Here is a 17257-nt window from a genome sequence, read left to right on the forward strand (position 1 = left end):
AAAAAGCTGAAGGACTCAGTTGTTTAATCACTCATCACACACTTCCTCCTCCTCCTCATGACCAGTTACTAATAAGTGCCTGCTGAGCCCAGAGACCACACCGCTGATCCCCACACCAGCCCAGCCAGAGACAAACCACCATCCTCATTGGCAGAGGAAAGGGAGGCTCAGAGAGGTGCCCAACATCACAAAGCCATAAGGAACAGGACACACGGGTGAGTGCAACTCCTGAAGCCCTACAGGTTGACCCAACCACCACAGGGGGGAGTGACTGAGATCTAGGATACACGGCAGCCATCCCCAATCCTCCCCCAGGGAGGCGCACCATCTTAGATAGAAGGCCAGGAGAGAGGCACCTGCCCAGTCACAGGTGACAGGGGCAGGGGGACAGGGCCCGAATGGGAACCCTGGCATTCCAGCTCCAGAGTGGGCAGGGGCAGGTTCCCAGCCTCAGGGAGCTAAACGAACAGCCATAGCTCGCAATGCTGGCGGCTGCTGGCTGACGCCTTCCCCAGAACGTGTTTCTTCTGCCACTCCTCCCCAGCCGAACCCACCCCACACATCAGGAGAGCGGGGCCTCCGGCCTGCCCCCTCCTCACAAAGCCTTCTGCACAGACCGCGGGGAGCCCAGTGCTCTCTCCCTGTCTGTGCCTGTCGCTCACGGCACTGGCAGTATGGGTACCCATGGGACTGCCTCCCCGGAAGGTGGAACCCCCAGCAAAGCCAGCCGCCTCTCAGACCTCACTGTACCCCCAGCCTCTGGGGGCACGGTCTGCTTAAGGAAACACAACATAAATATTATACTGTGCATGGGAATTAAGTTCTGAGAGAGCACAGATAAGAGAACCACGCAATCAGTTTGCCGAGTCATGGAGCACCACACAGAAGTAATGAGAGCCGGGCCGTACCATGTGAACAGGAGTTCTCCAGACAGGCCCAGGATAAACAAACAGGATGTGGGGAAAAGCTAAGTGTGGAGACGTGTCCGGGGAATGCAGAGGTGACACCCGGGGCTGAGACGTGTGGTGGGAAGGGAGAAAGGTGGGCCAGGATGTGAGGGACCCATGAGGTCATGCGGGCAGCGGGAGCCACGGGGAGTTTGTAAAGAAGGAAAAACGGCAATGACCTCACTTGGTGGGCCCACACTCTGACCCTCTGAGGGGTTTCTGGGTGTGGAAAGACTTGAGGTGAGAGCTGCCCCAGACCAGGAGCGGAGATGCTGGGCATTACAAACCATGTGCACAAGTCTCAACAACAACAAAAACTTTGCAATTGTCCCCAAGCCTCTATTGAGTACCAAAATAAGAGTGTCCTCAAAGCAGCAGGTTGCCAAGGATTGACGATGCTCACCTCAGCAAGCATTCTTATGAGATGTCCTGACCACCACCCCCACCACCCCAAGTCTGCCCATCCTCCTCATCCAACCGGGCTCATGAAACCACCACACAGCCACCCAAAGTCCTGGAGGCGACGCCAGCTCCTTGCACAGCCTCTCCCCACGCCAGCGGGTCACGCTGAGTTTGGGGTGAGGGTCCCCCTTAGTTCCCTGTATTTACTGTGGGTGGAGCCCTGTGTGAGGGACTGGGATCATCCCTGCTTCCCAGACTTCCTAATCTGGTCAGGGAGGCAGAGGCCATCAAAAGAGATAACAGTGTGTCCAATCTGCCAACGGGAAAGCTCAGAGGGGCAAGGGTCTTTCCCTGACCTTGGTCTAGAGGGAGCTGGCCAGTTAAAGGCCAAGGACAGAGTGCCTGTGAGTGTGCATGGAAGGGCTGGGGGTGGCGGAGGAGGCCCAGCGGTTCAATACAGTATCTCTAGAGCTTAAGGAGCCGGGCAGAGGCTGGCAGAGAGCCCAGGCCAACCAAGCCGGCAGGAGAAAAGCAGTCTAAGGTGTGTGTGTGTGCGGGGGGGGGGGGGGGGGGGGGGGGGGGGAGCTGCTTCTAAAGCGAAAGACAGCCTGGCAAGCGGCCTCTACCAGAGATGACCAAGGCGGATCTTCAGAAGCCTGCAGCAAAGAAGATGGGTGGAGTGACCGAGACGGAGAGAGGGAGCTGGAGGCGAGGGCGTGGCGCACTAACGCAGGCCTGAGAGGCTGCTCGCCTGAACGCTGGGTGCCCGGCAGGGTGCCCGGCCCCACTGAAGCCTTTCCCTCTGCGACATCACAGGAGGCCCAGTGCGCCCAGGATGCGCCCGCCCGGCAGGAGGGTGGATACCAGCCTTTCTTCCCATCTTTCCATCCTCCTCCTTGCCGGCGCCCACGTGGGCGGAGCAGCGTGGGGGGGTGCGTGGAGTGGGGGGCAGCAGGCAGGGCGGCCTCACCCTCCTGGCCTCCGGCCGCCCGTCGCGGCCCCGGGCTCCGTCCTCTGTGCCATCTCGGCCGGGATCGGGGGACCCTGACCTACTCAGCGGATAGGACACTGAGGGCACTGGCCAGCCACGCCCCCCGAGCCACTCCCTGGAGGCACTTGATGTGTCCCCCTCTCCCCTCCCCGTCCTTAGTTCGGGGGCGGAATGGGGAGAGGAATGGAAATGTGGATGGCGTGATGAAGAGAGAGGGGCTGGGGCGGGACAAGGAGGGGGCCTAGGGAGAGAGGCGACGCAGAGATGCAGCAGGGGGATTTGGAGAGGATGGGGGATGGGAACGGAAGGGTGGGGGCCCACCGATGTGAGAAGCGAGAGTGGCAGGGGCTCAGCAGAGGGAGCGAAGGCTGGAGGTGGAGAAGGTGGGCGCTGGGGCGAAGCGGCACCGGTCACCGCGTTCCTTGTCGCCGGGTCCGCCCATCGGTCCTGGGGTCAGCGGGTCCCCTTTGGCCAGCTCACGCCTCCCGTCCCCCAGCGTACCTGTAACCTACCTGCTCGGCGCTCAGGCCCGAGCCGGGCAGCAGCAGCGGGCGTAGCGGGCGTAGCGAGCGCAGCCCCGCGCCGCATCCTCCGGCCGACCCCTCCCCACCCCCAGCTCACGCCGCCGCCGCCCCCGCCTTAAAAAGGACAAACGGCACAGAAAAAGGATGCGTGCAAAAAAAAAAAAAAAAAAGCTGTAGAAGTAAATGATGAAGACTGGCTGATGCACGCGCCGCTCGGTGGCGCGGGGGTCCAGGTGTAGCAGCGCCGGTGACAGTGCTCAGGGCAGCCGGCCGGCGCGTGCCGCACACTCCCGGCTGCAGCTCCCGCGACCGCCGGGCTCCCGGCTCGCGGCGAGGCCCCGCCCCCTCTCCCGGGGAGCCCCGACGATTGGCCCGTCCCCAGTCAGTCAGAAAGGAGGGCGCGGCGTTCGCCCCGCCCCCGCCCAGGGCCGACGCCGGGAGCGGTTCTGCCGCGGGGAGAGGAGGTGCAGGGAGGCCTGAGCGTGCGCACTGGGCCCGGCGGCCTACGCCAGGGAGGGGCTGGGGTCCCTTGGATGTGCATCCCAAGTCGTGCCGGGTCTGGGTGCCTGCTGGGTGGGAGCTGTCATTGGGAAGGGCTTTCGGGCGCCACTTAGAGCTCAGGGTCCTGGGAAGTTTGTCGCTACCCTCAGACGGTTCACATGCAGTTTTGTTTTGTTTTGTTTTGTTTTTGTTTTGTTGGGGGGGGCACATAAAACCTGGGACTGTGACAACTCTAGACAGTTGGTCGTGGAAGACACAACGACCACAAATACGATATTTTCCCCTTGGTACAGAATCTGAGAGTTGAGGTTAAAGGTGACACAGCTAGCAAGTGGCAGAGCTGCGACTCTTAGTCCTGAGCCCGTGGTCATCACCACTGAGCAAAGCCACATCTTCAAACCATAGAGAAAGGGAAAAGGTGATGTCCACCTGAGGCTTGAAGGAAGAGTAGCATGAGCTAGGGCGGCAATGAGTCATTCATTCAGTTTGGTTCCACAATATTTATTGAGCACCTACTAGGAGCCAGGTAGCCTTTAAAATCTAGGGACACCAGCCCTGGCCGGTTGGCTCAGCGGTAGAGCGTCGGCCTAGCGTGCGGAGGACCCGGGTTCGATTCCGGCCAGGGCACACAGGAGAAGCGACCATTTGCTTCTCCACCCCTCCCGCAGCCGAGGCTCCATTGGAGCAAAGATGGCCCGGGCGCTGGGGATGGCTCTGTGGCCTCTGCCTCAGGCGCTAGAGTGGCTCTGGTCGCAGCATGGCGACGCCCAGGATGGGCAGAGCATCGCCCCCTGGTGGGCAGAGCGTTGCCCCTGGTGGGCGTGCCGGGTGGATCCCGGTCGGGTGCATGCGGGAGTCTGTCTGACTGTCTCTCCCTGTTTCCAGCTTCAGAAAAATGAAAAAAAAAAAAAAATCTAGGGACACCACAGGAACAGAGAGAACGCCGCCTCCCCTCCTAGAGCCTACATTCCGGCAGAGAGAAGGGAGGGAGGAGCACCCACGGAAAGCATTCTCATAAGCATGGGTCAACACCTTGAGTGAGGAAAAGGCAGCACATTCAAGAGTCTGAGAAAGAGCAATGTCTCTGGGCCAGAGGGGTGAAGGGGAGAGTGGCCAAGGATGAGGGTGGAGAGGTGGACAGAAGCCGGCACACCTTGTAGGTTCCAGGAAAGAATTTGTTGTTCATCCCAAGACTGTTTCACCCAGGTAAAGGGGTCCTCAGGATCACTGTCAGATTTATGTATTTAAAATGTCTGATCAGGATAGCTCTGTCCAGGTACCTCAGCTGGTTAGAGCATCATCCTGATACACCAAGGTTGCTGGTTCAACCCCCAGCCAGGACATGTATAAGAATCAACTAATAAATGCATAAATAAGTGGAGCAACAAGTCAAAGTTTCTCTCTCTGTCTTTCGCCCTTCCCCTCTCTCTAATATTAATAAATAAATAAATAATTTTTTAATGTTCTGTTCAGAATAAACCATGTGAAACCCCACTAAGAAACATACCCAAATCTCAGTCTATCTTGCTCATACAACACATTCCATCTGGTCCAGCAGAGGGCTCTGCTTATTCTGGTCTATATCAACTGGGCGCCTATGCTCCTTTTGACAGCAGAAAGGAAAGGTGGCTAATTGTACCGGCTGTTAAAGATTCCCGTTGGTAGAGACACATTACTCCCTTCAGGACTCATTGGCCAAAGTAGGTCACATGCCACCCCTGGCTTCAAGGAAATAAAGTAAAATAAAATAAAAATTAAGGATGGCTCATTGTTGCCTGAAACAAAATCAGGGTTGTGTTAGCGAGGAAGAGGGGAGGATGGATATTGGGTAGGCAACTAGCAGCGGTGGATAAAATTTTATTGGACCTGAAGCTTCAACACCTTGGGGCCCTTTTTTTTAAATATATTTTTAACTTTTTTTCTTTTTCCCTTCAAGTGAGAGGAGAGGAGAGAGTGAGACAGGCTCCCACATGCACCTCAACAGGGATCCTCCCCACAACCTCCATCTGTGGCCAGTGCTTCATCAACCCAGCTATTTTTAGTGCCTGAGGCTAATGCTGGGACCACTGGCTGTAGGAGGAAAAAAGTGAGAGAAGGGGGAGGGGAAGCAGATGGTCGCTTCTCTTGTGTGTCCTGACCGGGCATCCAATCCAGTATGTCCACACGCCAGGCTGACATTCTAGCTGCTGAGCCAGCCGGCCAGGGCCAGAGGCCTTCTTTAAGAAAAAAATTTAAGAGAAATTTTACAAATACAAAATTGGGCACAAAAGTGAATATGTATTTAGAATAAAAAACAAAATTTTTAATATTTCAGGTTGACAGATATCACAAACTTTACAAAATCCAAAAAAAAATATTCATTTTTAAAATTAACTACCTGACATCACCTTTATTATACCTTACTCTACTTTTTTTTTTTTTTTTTTTTGCTTTTTCATCCTTTTGGGTTATCTCTTCACAGGACAATGGTTTTGTAATATTTTTCAATACGGAGAAAATTGCTAACTCAGAGTATTCCTCCAATGATGGGCTTTTTTCTGTGTTGGTTAGAAGACTCTCTTTCAGCCTCATAAGTCACTATTGGCCATCATTTTATCTGTTGTCAAATTTGGGAAAACTTCTAGCATTCTTTTATAAACACTAAGAATTGAAAGAATTACTTTTTATCAGTTTCCTTATTGTAATTATATTCATTTTCACAATAAAAGGAATTATACAAATTCAAACCAGGTGAAGACTCAACCAGTGCTTCCTAAACCTGGGTGCCCCTCACAGGCATGGAGGGAAACATGTGAAAAAGGCAGGTGCCTGGGCTGAAGTGGGGTCTCCGAGTATCTGGGCCCAGGAGTTGGAATTGTACTGAGTGCCCCGGCCATTCCAATGTCAGCTGGAGCCCGAGAGGTCCTGGATCAGGTGAGTCCCAGCTTGCCTTGTGACTCTGAAGGTCTGCAAGTACAGGTCTACCTGTTAGAAGAATCGCCTTATAAGCCTCGTGTCTCCTCCTCTACCCGTATCCTCTGGCACCAGAGGCCCCAACAGAGGTTCCCACCAGGTGACCCTGAGTTAGCACAATGTGGGGGAGGAAAATCCTGGAAGCCCACATTGTAGCCCAATCGCTTGACCTACACAGATTGACTGAGAACCATATCAGCATATCCCATTAAACTCAAACAAAGGTATTCTTGACTCAACTTCCTTTCAGTTACTTCCCCAAAATGCCCCTGGCCACCTCAGCACCTCCAAGATTGAGGAAAAGTGTGATAACAAGAAGTCAGAGGGAAAGACTGCAGGTGTTATGGGCTAATTATGTCCCCTCAAAATTCATAGGTCAAAGTCCTAATCCCCAGGACCTCTAAAGTGACTGTACTTGGAAGAGGGCCTTTAAATAGGTAATTAAGGTAAAAGAAATCACTGGGGTCAGTCCGGACCCAACATGTCTGGCGTCCTTATAAGAAAAGGCGATTAGGTCACAGACATGCAGAGAGGGAAGACCATGTGAGGACACAGGGATCAGACAGCCAATTATATGCCAAGGAGAGGCCTCAGAAGGAACTAACCCTCTCCATACCTTGATCTTGGACTTCCAGCCTCCAGAATTGTGATAAGTTTCTGTGCCAGCCAGTTTGTGGTACTCTGTTATGGCAGCCGAAGCAAACTAATACAACTTAATATGCTTAGACACTAATGATTGCTATGTGCTGGTGCTCTCCTAAGCAGCAGGGACATGGCACAGAAATAACTCGTCTCCATCCTCAAGAGCTCAGGAGCAGTGGGAGAGACAGGAGAGTGCATGGGTCATTGTGATGGCAATAGGAGTGCCAGGGAAGGAACTACTAGAGCTGCCTAAATGGGGGGGGGGGGATTCCTGGAGGAGGAAACACCTGAGCTGAGCTTAGATAATGAGGGAGGAAGCAGAAGGAACTGCATGAAGACCGTGACATGTGTTTCCAGTCTGCTGCCCCCTAGAGGACACACAAGGTTAAGAGGCTGACCACCTCATGGGTACTTCTGGTGATTAAGGAATTTGGAAGCAGGCTCCACACCACTGCAGTGGTTGGAAGACTCTGGCATGTGCATGGAGGCTGGATGGGAAATGGAGGCAAGCGGCTGTTGAATTGTGGAGAAGAGCGGGTTGAAGGCCAGAACCAGGGCAGTTTGAGACGTGGTCTCAGAAGGACAGGTAAGGACCCACTAAAGGTCACCCCTATCCCTAATTGGGTAGTTGAAAATGATCTAACTTATAAGCCTGGCTTTCTGGGTGGTGGGCTGTCCTGGGAGTGCAGGGGAGATAGTAATAATAATTTTACTATAGTCAGTGTTTTCCACATTTTTCTTTATGATTTGTGCTTTTTCTGTTGTTAGATAGTCTTTCTCTATCTGGAGTCACTAAAAAATTCTCCCCTTATAAATATCTTAAAGTTTTACTTTTTAGTTTTAAGAATCAATGCCTCTGGAATTGAATTTTATGTGCAGCGCAAACTAGGGATCCCGTTTCACTTTCCCCCTCGTGAAAATGTTGTCCTAGCATCGCAGATTTAAAACTCCATCCTTCCTCACAGTGAACTGCAATAGAGCCTGTGACATTTGCTTGCGTTCATGGGCTGCTTATTTGGTCATTTATCTATTTGTCTGTCTTTGCCTCAAAATCACACGATTGGAATTGCTAGCTTTACCGTGAGTCTTGATATCTCTCAAAGCTTGTTTTTCTTCTTCGGGAGAATTTAAGCTTCTTAGCCCTTTGCTTTTCAAAAAAAAAAAAATGGAATTAGTTTGCCAAATATTGCAAATGAAAAAATAATATAAGATCTGTCATACAATATGGAGAGATATCGCCTACCAAGTCCTTCCACTGGCAAACCCCTCTATTTATCTAGGTTTTCATTTTTTTTTTAATGTTATTGATTAGAGAGAGAGAAAAACATTGATTTGTTTTTCCACTATTTATGCAGTCATTGCTTGACTCCCATATGTACCCTGACCTGGGATCTACTTGCAACTTTGGCTTATCAGGATTAACACTCCAAAAACATCTTTCAATATGAAATTATAGCTTTTGGTATAATGGTCTTATGTCTCTGTCAATAAATCTATCTCTCATTTTGTTTTGGTACCATAAATGGTATCTTTCTTAAAATTTCAGATGTTCTTTATATAGTAGTTGGAGAAACCTACATGTGTTCATTAAATAAAGTCAATTGTATGTGTTGTTCAAATTATCTCTATCCTAACCAGCTCTATTTGCTCTTTCACCTATAAATCATGAAGAGGTATGTTGACACTTCACACTCATTTGGATGACCACTATAAAAGAAGAGGCAGAAGAAGGAAAGAGGAGGAGGAGGAGGAGGAACAGAAGAAGAAGAGGAGGAGGAGGAGGAACAGAAGAAGAAGAAGAGGAGGAGAAGGAGGAGAGGAGGAGAAAGGAGGGGAAGGAGGAGGAGAAGGAGGGGAGGAGGACGAGGAGGAGGAGGAGGAGGAAGAGGAGAAGGAGGAGGAGGAGGAGGGGAAATGTTGGTGAGAATGTGGAGAGACTGGAACACTTGCATACTGGTGGTGGGAATGCAAAACGGTGCAGCCACGATGGAAAATGGTACGGTGCTTCCTCAAAAGCTAAACATACAATTAACATGTGATCCAGCAGTTCCACTTCTGGGTATACACCCAAAAAGTGTGAAATCAGGGGCTTGAACAGAAATTTGTCACATTCATAGCATCATCAACCACAATGGCTAAGTGGTGGGAGATAGAAGCAACCCAACTGTCCATCAACCAATGAATGGATAAACAACATGCAACCCTTAGAGTAGGACCCCAACACTACATTACAATGCCCATGTTATTCCCCCCATTTCATCCCGTCACAGAGGCCTGTATCATTCCACACATCACAAGAAGGGCAAGTAAGGTGCAATGCAACATATTGAGAGAGAGGGAGAGAGAAATACAATATTCACATAATATTTATTACAGAGTATTGTTACAGTGGTTCTGTTTTATTATGCTATCATTCTTCCCTCAAGGTGCCTGATATTAAAATTTTTCTTTTACAGCGACAGAAAGAGAGAGAGTCAGAGAGAGGGATAGACAGGCAGGAACAGAGAGATGAGAACCATCAATCATTAGTTTTTCATTGCGCGTTGCAACACCTTAGTTGTTCATTGATTGCTTTCTCATATGTGCCTTGACCGTGGGCCTTCAGCAGACCGAGTAACCCCTTGCTTGAGCCAGCGACCTTGGGCTCAAGCTGGTGAGCTTTTTGCTCAAACCAGATGAGCCCGCTCTCAAGTTGGCGACCTTGGGGTCTCGAACCTGGGTCTTCCGCATCCCAGTCCGACGCTTTACCCACTGCGCCACCGCCTGGTCAGGCTCAAGGTGCCTGATAAATGAAACTCTATCATAGGTTTAGAGGAAAAAAATATGGTATACAAAAGTATACCTCGGAGAGATTCAGGGTTAGGTTCCAGACCACCACAATAAAATGGTAGTTCAAAAGCGAACCATGATCTTTCTGTGGTGGAGGGTCTTCTCTTCAATTGTAAAAAACGCACCACCTGTGAGGTGCAGTATAATGAGATGTAGGCATCTGTGAGGTTTCCATACTCTCTTCTGACTCAGGCACCCGCTGAGGGTCTTTCAACTGTCCCCCACAGCTAGGAGGTGCCCAAGGTCACCCAGCAGAGGTAGGCTGTGAACCCAGGGCCTGCTCCAGAGGCCGGGCCATCTTATAAGCAACCTCTACGTCACCCACAGAGTGAGAAGCCTGTGATAGCCCTCGGGTCACTGGCCACAGACCAGAAGAGAACATGCGAACGTGCAAGTGTTGTCATCAAAAGGAGGGACTGGAGCTCCTGGCCATTGCTAAATGTTTAGAATTATCTTTGACGTTACAGTTTGAATTTTTTTTAACGCAAAGGAGGCACATCAATGGGTTACCAGGTGGTTGACTTTGAAAGTGCGGGATTCCTGAGAGGGGCTACTTTCAATTTTCTAATTTCTCCATAATGGATTATATATTCTCGTGTGATGTGAAAAAATATTAAAATATATATAAGTAATCCAAAGACAAGCCTTCGTGGATTAGTTCTGTCTCGCCAACTAGTTACACTTATGTAACTGTACTGCGGGGCGGTGGGAGGGTTCCCCAGAAGCTGGGGGCGCGGGGCGTGGCTTCCCGGCCTCTGCCCCGCCCACTCGTTCGCCCCACCTCTTCTCCCTCCTCAGGCCCCGCCCACTCCGTGCTGTTCGGAAAGCCTGGAGCCCGGAGTCCGCTGCGCGACTGGGATTCTCGCCTCACCAGCTCTGCCAGGCCCCCGGTGGCGCCGCGCCGTCCCGAGCGGACGAAGCCCGCGCCCCCGCCGCGGCGCTGCTTATCCCTCTGGCCTCTCGGACAACGGCGCGCGGGGCAGGGCGGCGGAGAGGGCACGGGGCGGCGGCCCCCGCAGGCGTGCGACATGCAGCGGGACAGCGGCCAGTCTGCGGGTCAGTGGCTGGACTTGCGGCTTCCCCACCGCGTCGCCCGCGCCCCGCTCCCGGGAGTGTGCGGGGTCGTCCCTGGGACGGGGTCGGGGCGCCTGGGTGTAGCCGAGCCGGGAGCCGCGGGTGCGGATGCCCGGGTGATGCCCAGGCCCTGGCACGTGACTCGGGTCCGCACCCTGGCCAGTGACGCGGGTCGGCCCGCGCAGCCCTTAGCGGGTCCCGCGCCCCCCGCGGCCGCCGGCGCTGAAGGAGGTGCGGCCGGGCTCTGAAGCCCGCCTGCATCTGGGCGCCTCAAGGGTCACGGCCGCTTCTCGCAGACAGGACGCGCGGCCAGCTGGCAACTACGGTCACGAGCGCAGCTGTGCTTGAGGCCAACAGAGACCTGGGGCGGGCACTGCCTCATCTCCAGTGAGAAACCTAAGGCCTGCAGCGCTCTGAATGGGGTAGTTGCCGGCATAACCAGGATTCAAACCCGGGTGGGTGGTTGCCAGAGCTTCACACCAAGCGTGCAAATGTTGCACTTGACGCTGGAAAGTTCAGGTCTCTGTGAGAACCTTCCCTTATGCAGAAAATCCTGTTTCCCAACCTTGTAGGATAAGTGAAAATCGTGTCATTTGCTCCTGTCTAATGTGTTGCTGTCTCCTGAAGACAAGTGGCATTTGGACCTAAAGTTGAACTTGCAGACAGTATTCTCAGACTCTGAAGTTAGAATAACAGCAGTTATTGGCTGTAGCCTGTTTCCTGGGTGCCAGGCACCCTCTCAGTAGCCCACCTTCCAGGTGAGAAGACTGAGACACTCAGAGATGATGAAGCTGGTAGGTGGCAGCTGGCTCGGAAGCCGGGCGTTCTAGCTGAGTCATAGGTGCGACCACTGCACTGTCCAGACGGTGGGGAGCCCAGGGTTCCAGGACAGGTGCCACCTGTCTCTGGGTTGGAGAGAGCTTGTGCAAGTCATAGAACATTCCTGAGCCTTAGTTTACTCAGCATCAAAGTGAGGGTACTGAGCAAAGTAATCACCATGGCTTTGCCTTTCAGAGAACTAAGACTTGGTGTTCCCGGAGAGCTCCCTGCTCCCAAACAGTTTTCTCTCTGTTGTCCAGCTGTGCCTGGACCCTTGGAAATGGGGCCAAGGCCAGGGAGATTTAGGGCTGGGACCAACAGGACGAGGGCATCCGAAGTCTGCTGGACTGGATGCGAGAAGATTTCTGCTCGGTAGCGAGCTGTCTAGGGAGATGGAAAGAGTGGGCAGCTCAAGGTATAGGGTCGCATCTGTCCCCACCTTACTAGAGATACTTGGGAAGGTCACTGATCTCTCTGAATGTCCTTCTCCACCTGTGGATGTCACCATGGTGATAAGGGTCATGCTGAAGATTAAATAGAATACTATGCACCAAGGGTCTGATTATCCTCCGTTTTGATCACCACCTTTCGGAGTCAGTGAAGTCAGTTGGCTGAGTGTGGGGCTGGAGGAACCAGGAGGGACCAGCCTCCTGCAGCCTCAGATGCTGGACTGGCGGGCGTGGACTTCATGCTGAAGTTGGGGGGAGTCAGAGAGGGATGTGAGCAGAGAGGAAAGTGGTGGGACTCCCACCTGTGGGTCCAGAAGCAGGGGTCCATGGGAGGAAGGTGAGTCCTATACTGCTGGTGGACCTGAAACGAGTCCAATCCGTGGAGGGGGATGTGCCGGCCAGGGTCTGCCTAGATTATAAGCACATATGCCCTTTGACCCAGCAACCCAATTCCTAGAGAGCCCACTGCATACATGAAATGCCACACGTGCATTCATTACTAGGGGCTGCTGAATGCACCATGGCCTGTCCACACAGCTGGATATGAAGCCACCTTCTCCAAAAAATGCAGTGGGTCCAAATCAGCAGAAGGAGCTCCAAGGCGGTCAACAAAAAAAGGCAAATTAGTGCAATACAAGTGGTTTGCCATTGTGCAGGGGACTGAACTGTTTCTAAACACACAGCCTGGCTCTGGAAGGGCATGTGTGGAGCCTCCTAACAGTGGCTGCCTCCGAGGACAGAACTGAGTGCTGGAGCACTAAGGAGGGGCAGGCTCTACCTTTACCATCACCCCAGGGGTGCCCTTGAGCTCTGAGCCATCCCACAAGTGATTCAAAAGAAAAATATCATTCCTTGGCCCTAACCGATTAGTTCAGTGGTAGAGTGTTGGCCCAGTGTGTGGAAGTCCCGGGTTCAATTCCCAGTCAGGGCTCACAGGAGAAGCACCCATCTGCTTCTCCACCCTTCCCCCTCTCCTTCCTCTCATTCTCTCTCTTCCCTTCTCGCAGCCAAGGCTCCATTGGAGCAAAGTTGGCCCCGGGCACTGAGGATGGCTCCATGGCCTCCACCTCAGGTGCTAGAATAGCTCCAGCTGCAACAGAGCGACGCCCCAGATGGGCAGAGCATCGCCCCCTGGTGGGCATGCCAGGTGGATCCCGGTTGGGCGCATGCTGGAGTCTGTCTGTCTGCCTCCCCACTTCTCACTTCAGAAAAATGCAAAAAAAAAAAATCATCCCTTAAAAAATAAGAATAGCCCAAGAGATAAATTGCAAGGCCTGGACCAGGTCTGGCCTTGCAGATAAAAAAATGGGACAGGCCAGGGTTATTCTGGAACTCTGGGTTTGGTCCTCAGTGTTTGCCAGATCTCCCCTTCCCAGGAGGCTGAGAGGAGGAAAGTCCATGGGTTCCTTCCCGTCTTTCCTCACTCTCAGGAAGGAGGCATCTGGAACGGTTGGGGAGGGAGCATTTTCTGCACTGTGGCCTGTGAAATAATACTGAATGGGACACAGATGGGCCACACTAGAGGATGGTGCCTGGAGAGTTGTCACCTTCTACTCAGGAGAGGGAATAGCCCCCAGGGCTGGCAGCCAGGAGGCCTGGGTGCAGGAAATCACCCGGTCTCTCCCATCTGTATGGTTCTGGGCAATCATTCTGTTTCTCTGCAAGCTTCAGTTTCCCTATCTGTACATGGGTGCACGTGAGTGTGTGCACACGCGCATGTGTGTGTGTGTGTGTGTGTGTGTGTGTGTGTGTAGGTAAGAGAAAGCATGGTCGTGCATGCACCTCATAGACAGGAGCTATGCAGCGTCCATTCCCACCTCCCTCCCATCTGTAAAAAAAGGGTCATAATTACCATTCTGCCTCTGGCGTGGGGATCAGAGGATAATTTGACCCTGGTCGCCATTCCCGGGGGATAGATTGCTGCAAACGCACCAATTTAAAATGCCACTAAAATAACAGTAACATTCACTGAGATCCAACTAGGTGCCATGTGCTGTACTGAGGAATTTACAAGTTTTCATTTAACCCTCAACCCTTAGAATGCGCATGCCAGGGCACTGGCTTTCTGGCCTCTCTATGTGCCAACGTCCGCCGTGCCCGGTACACAGCAGGCATCCTGTAAGTCCCTGTTGTGTGAGCAGGCCTTTTAACAGCTCTTTGAAGTAGGTCCGACATTCACCCCAAACTATGAAGAGGAAACCACCATCCCCACAGGTGAACCCTGCTGCTAATGATGTGACGCTGATCCCAGGAGCTGGGTTTGAACCAAATGGTCCGGTCTGGTCTGGGTCCAGGGCCCACACTTTTAACCATGATGCCCCACTGGACATGGGGCCATAAGCCAAGTCCAACAGAGCAGGGCTTGAGGGACAGGCCCTGGGCCTGCCCACCAGGAGTGATGTGTTTCTCTGCACCACCTCCCCTGCGTGGTGACCATTGGTGCCCTGGGAAATGACCACCATTCAGGTTTCAGGCGTTGCTGTCACTTGTGGGCATTTGAAAATGCAAATATCGCATTACAGAGGGCCCGTGCTAGGCAGAGAGGGAGGGGTGATGTCGATATCTCCGACCTCACAGGGCCGTTCCTTACTGTTGTAGCGTCTGCCGAGCTCCTTCTCCCACCTCCGGGCCTGCAGCCCGGGAGCTCTGTGATCCACACCCACCACCAGGACCTGGCGTCTCTGCCCATGGAGCACTCCGGGCTGGCTGACCAGGGGGACCCGAAGGAGCAGGACATGGAAGAAGAACCAAAGGCAAGTGTGGTACCCAGACCAGGCGTGAAGGGTGTCACAAGCTGTGCCGGCCTCGTCACTGAGTGGTAGCCGCGGCATGTGACATGTTCTGTTCTCCAAGCTCTGGGCCGGGCGCTCCTGCGCATTGTCTCTGTGAATCCACTCAGCCCTAGGGGGCTGGTATTTTTATCCCCATTTTTTCCATGTGGATAACATTGAGGCACAGAGAAGTCAAGGAACTTGTCCAGGGTCATACAGTAAATGGCAGAGCCGGATTTGAGCTCAGAGAGTCTGACTCCTGAGCCGAATCCACTCCAGAAAACTTGGGCCTGCCGGGGGCAGGGGGGGGGGAGCCCCAATCCATGCTCTGTGTTTGAAAAGCAACCGGTGAGGAGTGAAGGGCACAGTGGGGGCTAAGTGGGAAGAAGGTGGATTCTGGGGGCAGAGAGAGGGGCACAAAATTCCAGCTTTGCCACCTCCTATCTCTGGCACTTTGCACAAGGCACGTTAATGCTTCAAACCTTAGCTCCTTCTTGGGAACATGGGGATAACACTGCCTACTTTACAGGGACTAAAGTAACAGTAGACTAAACAGTAACAGTCACCTGCCCGAGGGCCTTGTCCATAACAGACGTACAAGACACTTTTCCTTTTTACCTTATTATTGTAATAGCTGTGGTGAGAGATGGCCAGGTCTGCTGAGAAATGCCAGAAAGCAGCAGTAACCCTTTACACCAGGATCAGACTCGCTGCACATAACAAAGGCTCCCCAAGCAGTGGGGCTTTAGACAAGATGAACCACTCTGTTCTTTCTGGTGTGAATGGCATCTCAAGGGAGGTGCTTCAGGGCTGGTGTGAAGGTATCCCAGTCACTGTCCGTTGCCACTTGAACAGGGTAGGCCTGTGCTGGTCAAGAATCCTGTTGGAATGCATTTTCCTCCCTTGAATTTTGCCAATCAAGGGAGATTTTTCTGCTTTTTGCTGGCTATGCTTTTTTTTTTTTTTTTTAATCAACCTTTCTTTGCTCAGTCTTCTTTTACTTCTCCTTTTCCCGTTTAACTGATGCACTCGGGCATGTGGAAAATGTCCTCATGTGGTGACACCCTGTGCTAATCAGCTCGCCGTGTGCGTGGCTCTATATAGGGCAGGTCAATTTGGTAGAAACCCTGTGTGAGAACACAGGGCGAGAACAGAAAGCTTCAGAGAGAAATCTGCCTGCAGCCTTCCCCTGTGCCTGTGTCTCAGTAACTATGGTTCCTGGGCAAACAGAGAAAACGCTCAGGAAGGATTTTCTTTCAATAAAGAATCTAAAACAAAGAGCCAGAGATGGCACTAAAATGATAAAGATGCTCATTGTGGATTTTGACTTGTAGGAATAGAAGATAGAGAAGTACAATAAAATGTATGAGAGTATTTTTTCCAATTGAAAAGAAGACAAACCGGCTTCCCCTGTGTGCTACAGCAGAGGGGCTGAACAGGAGGGGAAGAGAAGGGGGCTGTTGTCAGGCGAGCCACAGCGGACTTGCCCGTGTCATCCTCCACCAGGGCAGCTGTGGGGACTCCCTCAGCAGGCATGGCTCTAACCGAAGCCGTGGTGTGCTCCTGGCTCACGGGTTGGCACTGCCACTCAGTGGCCTACTCACGTCACCTTTCTGAGTGTCTTCTTGTGACACGGATGATAATATTTGCTTTAACTGGGGAATGTAAGACTCACGTTAGGGAGTGTTTCTTGGAAAGCCCCAGTGAACTCGAGAAAGCATTTATTACAGAAATCAGAGCCTGCAACGGGCCCCTGGGAGCTCTCCGTGGTCCTGAAAAGATTGTGTCTGTCAGTTTCAGAATCCAGGGATCAGCACAGTCTACGCAAATAGCTGTGAGTGAGAAAGTGTCATTTACTGTACACTTACTGCATGCATGGCACGTCCTATGTGCCTGCAGCCCTGTCTCACCCGCAGACATGGTGACTGCCCAGTTCCTGGCCGCTGCCTGGCCCATGCTCTGTCCTCCTGCTCCTTAAGCCCTTGGTGCCAGGCACTGCCCAGACCTCTTCTACCCCTTGGTCCCCAGCACATCTGGCCTGGCTGTGGCGGTGTCTGATCCTCACCCAGCAGCCTGTTGGGCCGCTACCCAGCTTTGTACTCCCTGACCCTTGGGAAGGCCAGGATGGCCATGTCTGGGAGGGAGCTTTGAAAACTAGGAGGTTGAAACAGAGACGTTCAAGGCCACGTTTTGATTACTTTTCACCATTTTTTGGCACATGTCTGTGTTTTGTTTTGGAAAGTTTGAAACTGAGCCCTGAATGCAGGGTGTCCAGGCTGCCATTCTGTGACCCCTTGCCCCTGTCATGAACTATTCTGATTGTTTAAATACAAGTCAGTCTCCACCGTTAGACTGA

Source organism: Saccopteryx bilineata, chromosome 5 (genome assembly GCF_036850765.1).
Source record: "Saccopteryx bilineata isolate mSacBil1 chromosome 5, mSacBil1_pri_phased_curated, whole genome shotgun sequence".
Taxonomy (NCBI): Eukaryota; Metazoa; Chordata; class Mammalia; order Chiroptera; family Emballonuridae; genus Saccopteryx; species Saccopteryx bilineata.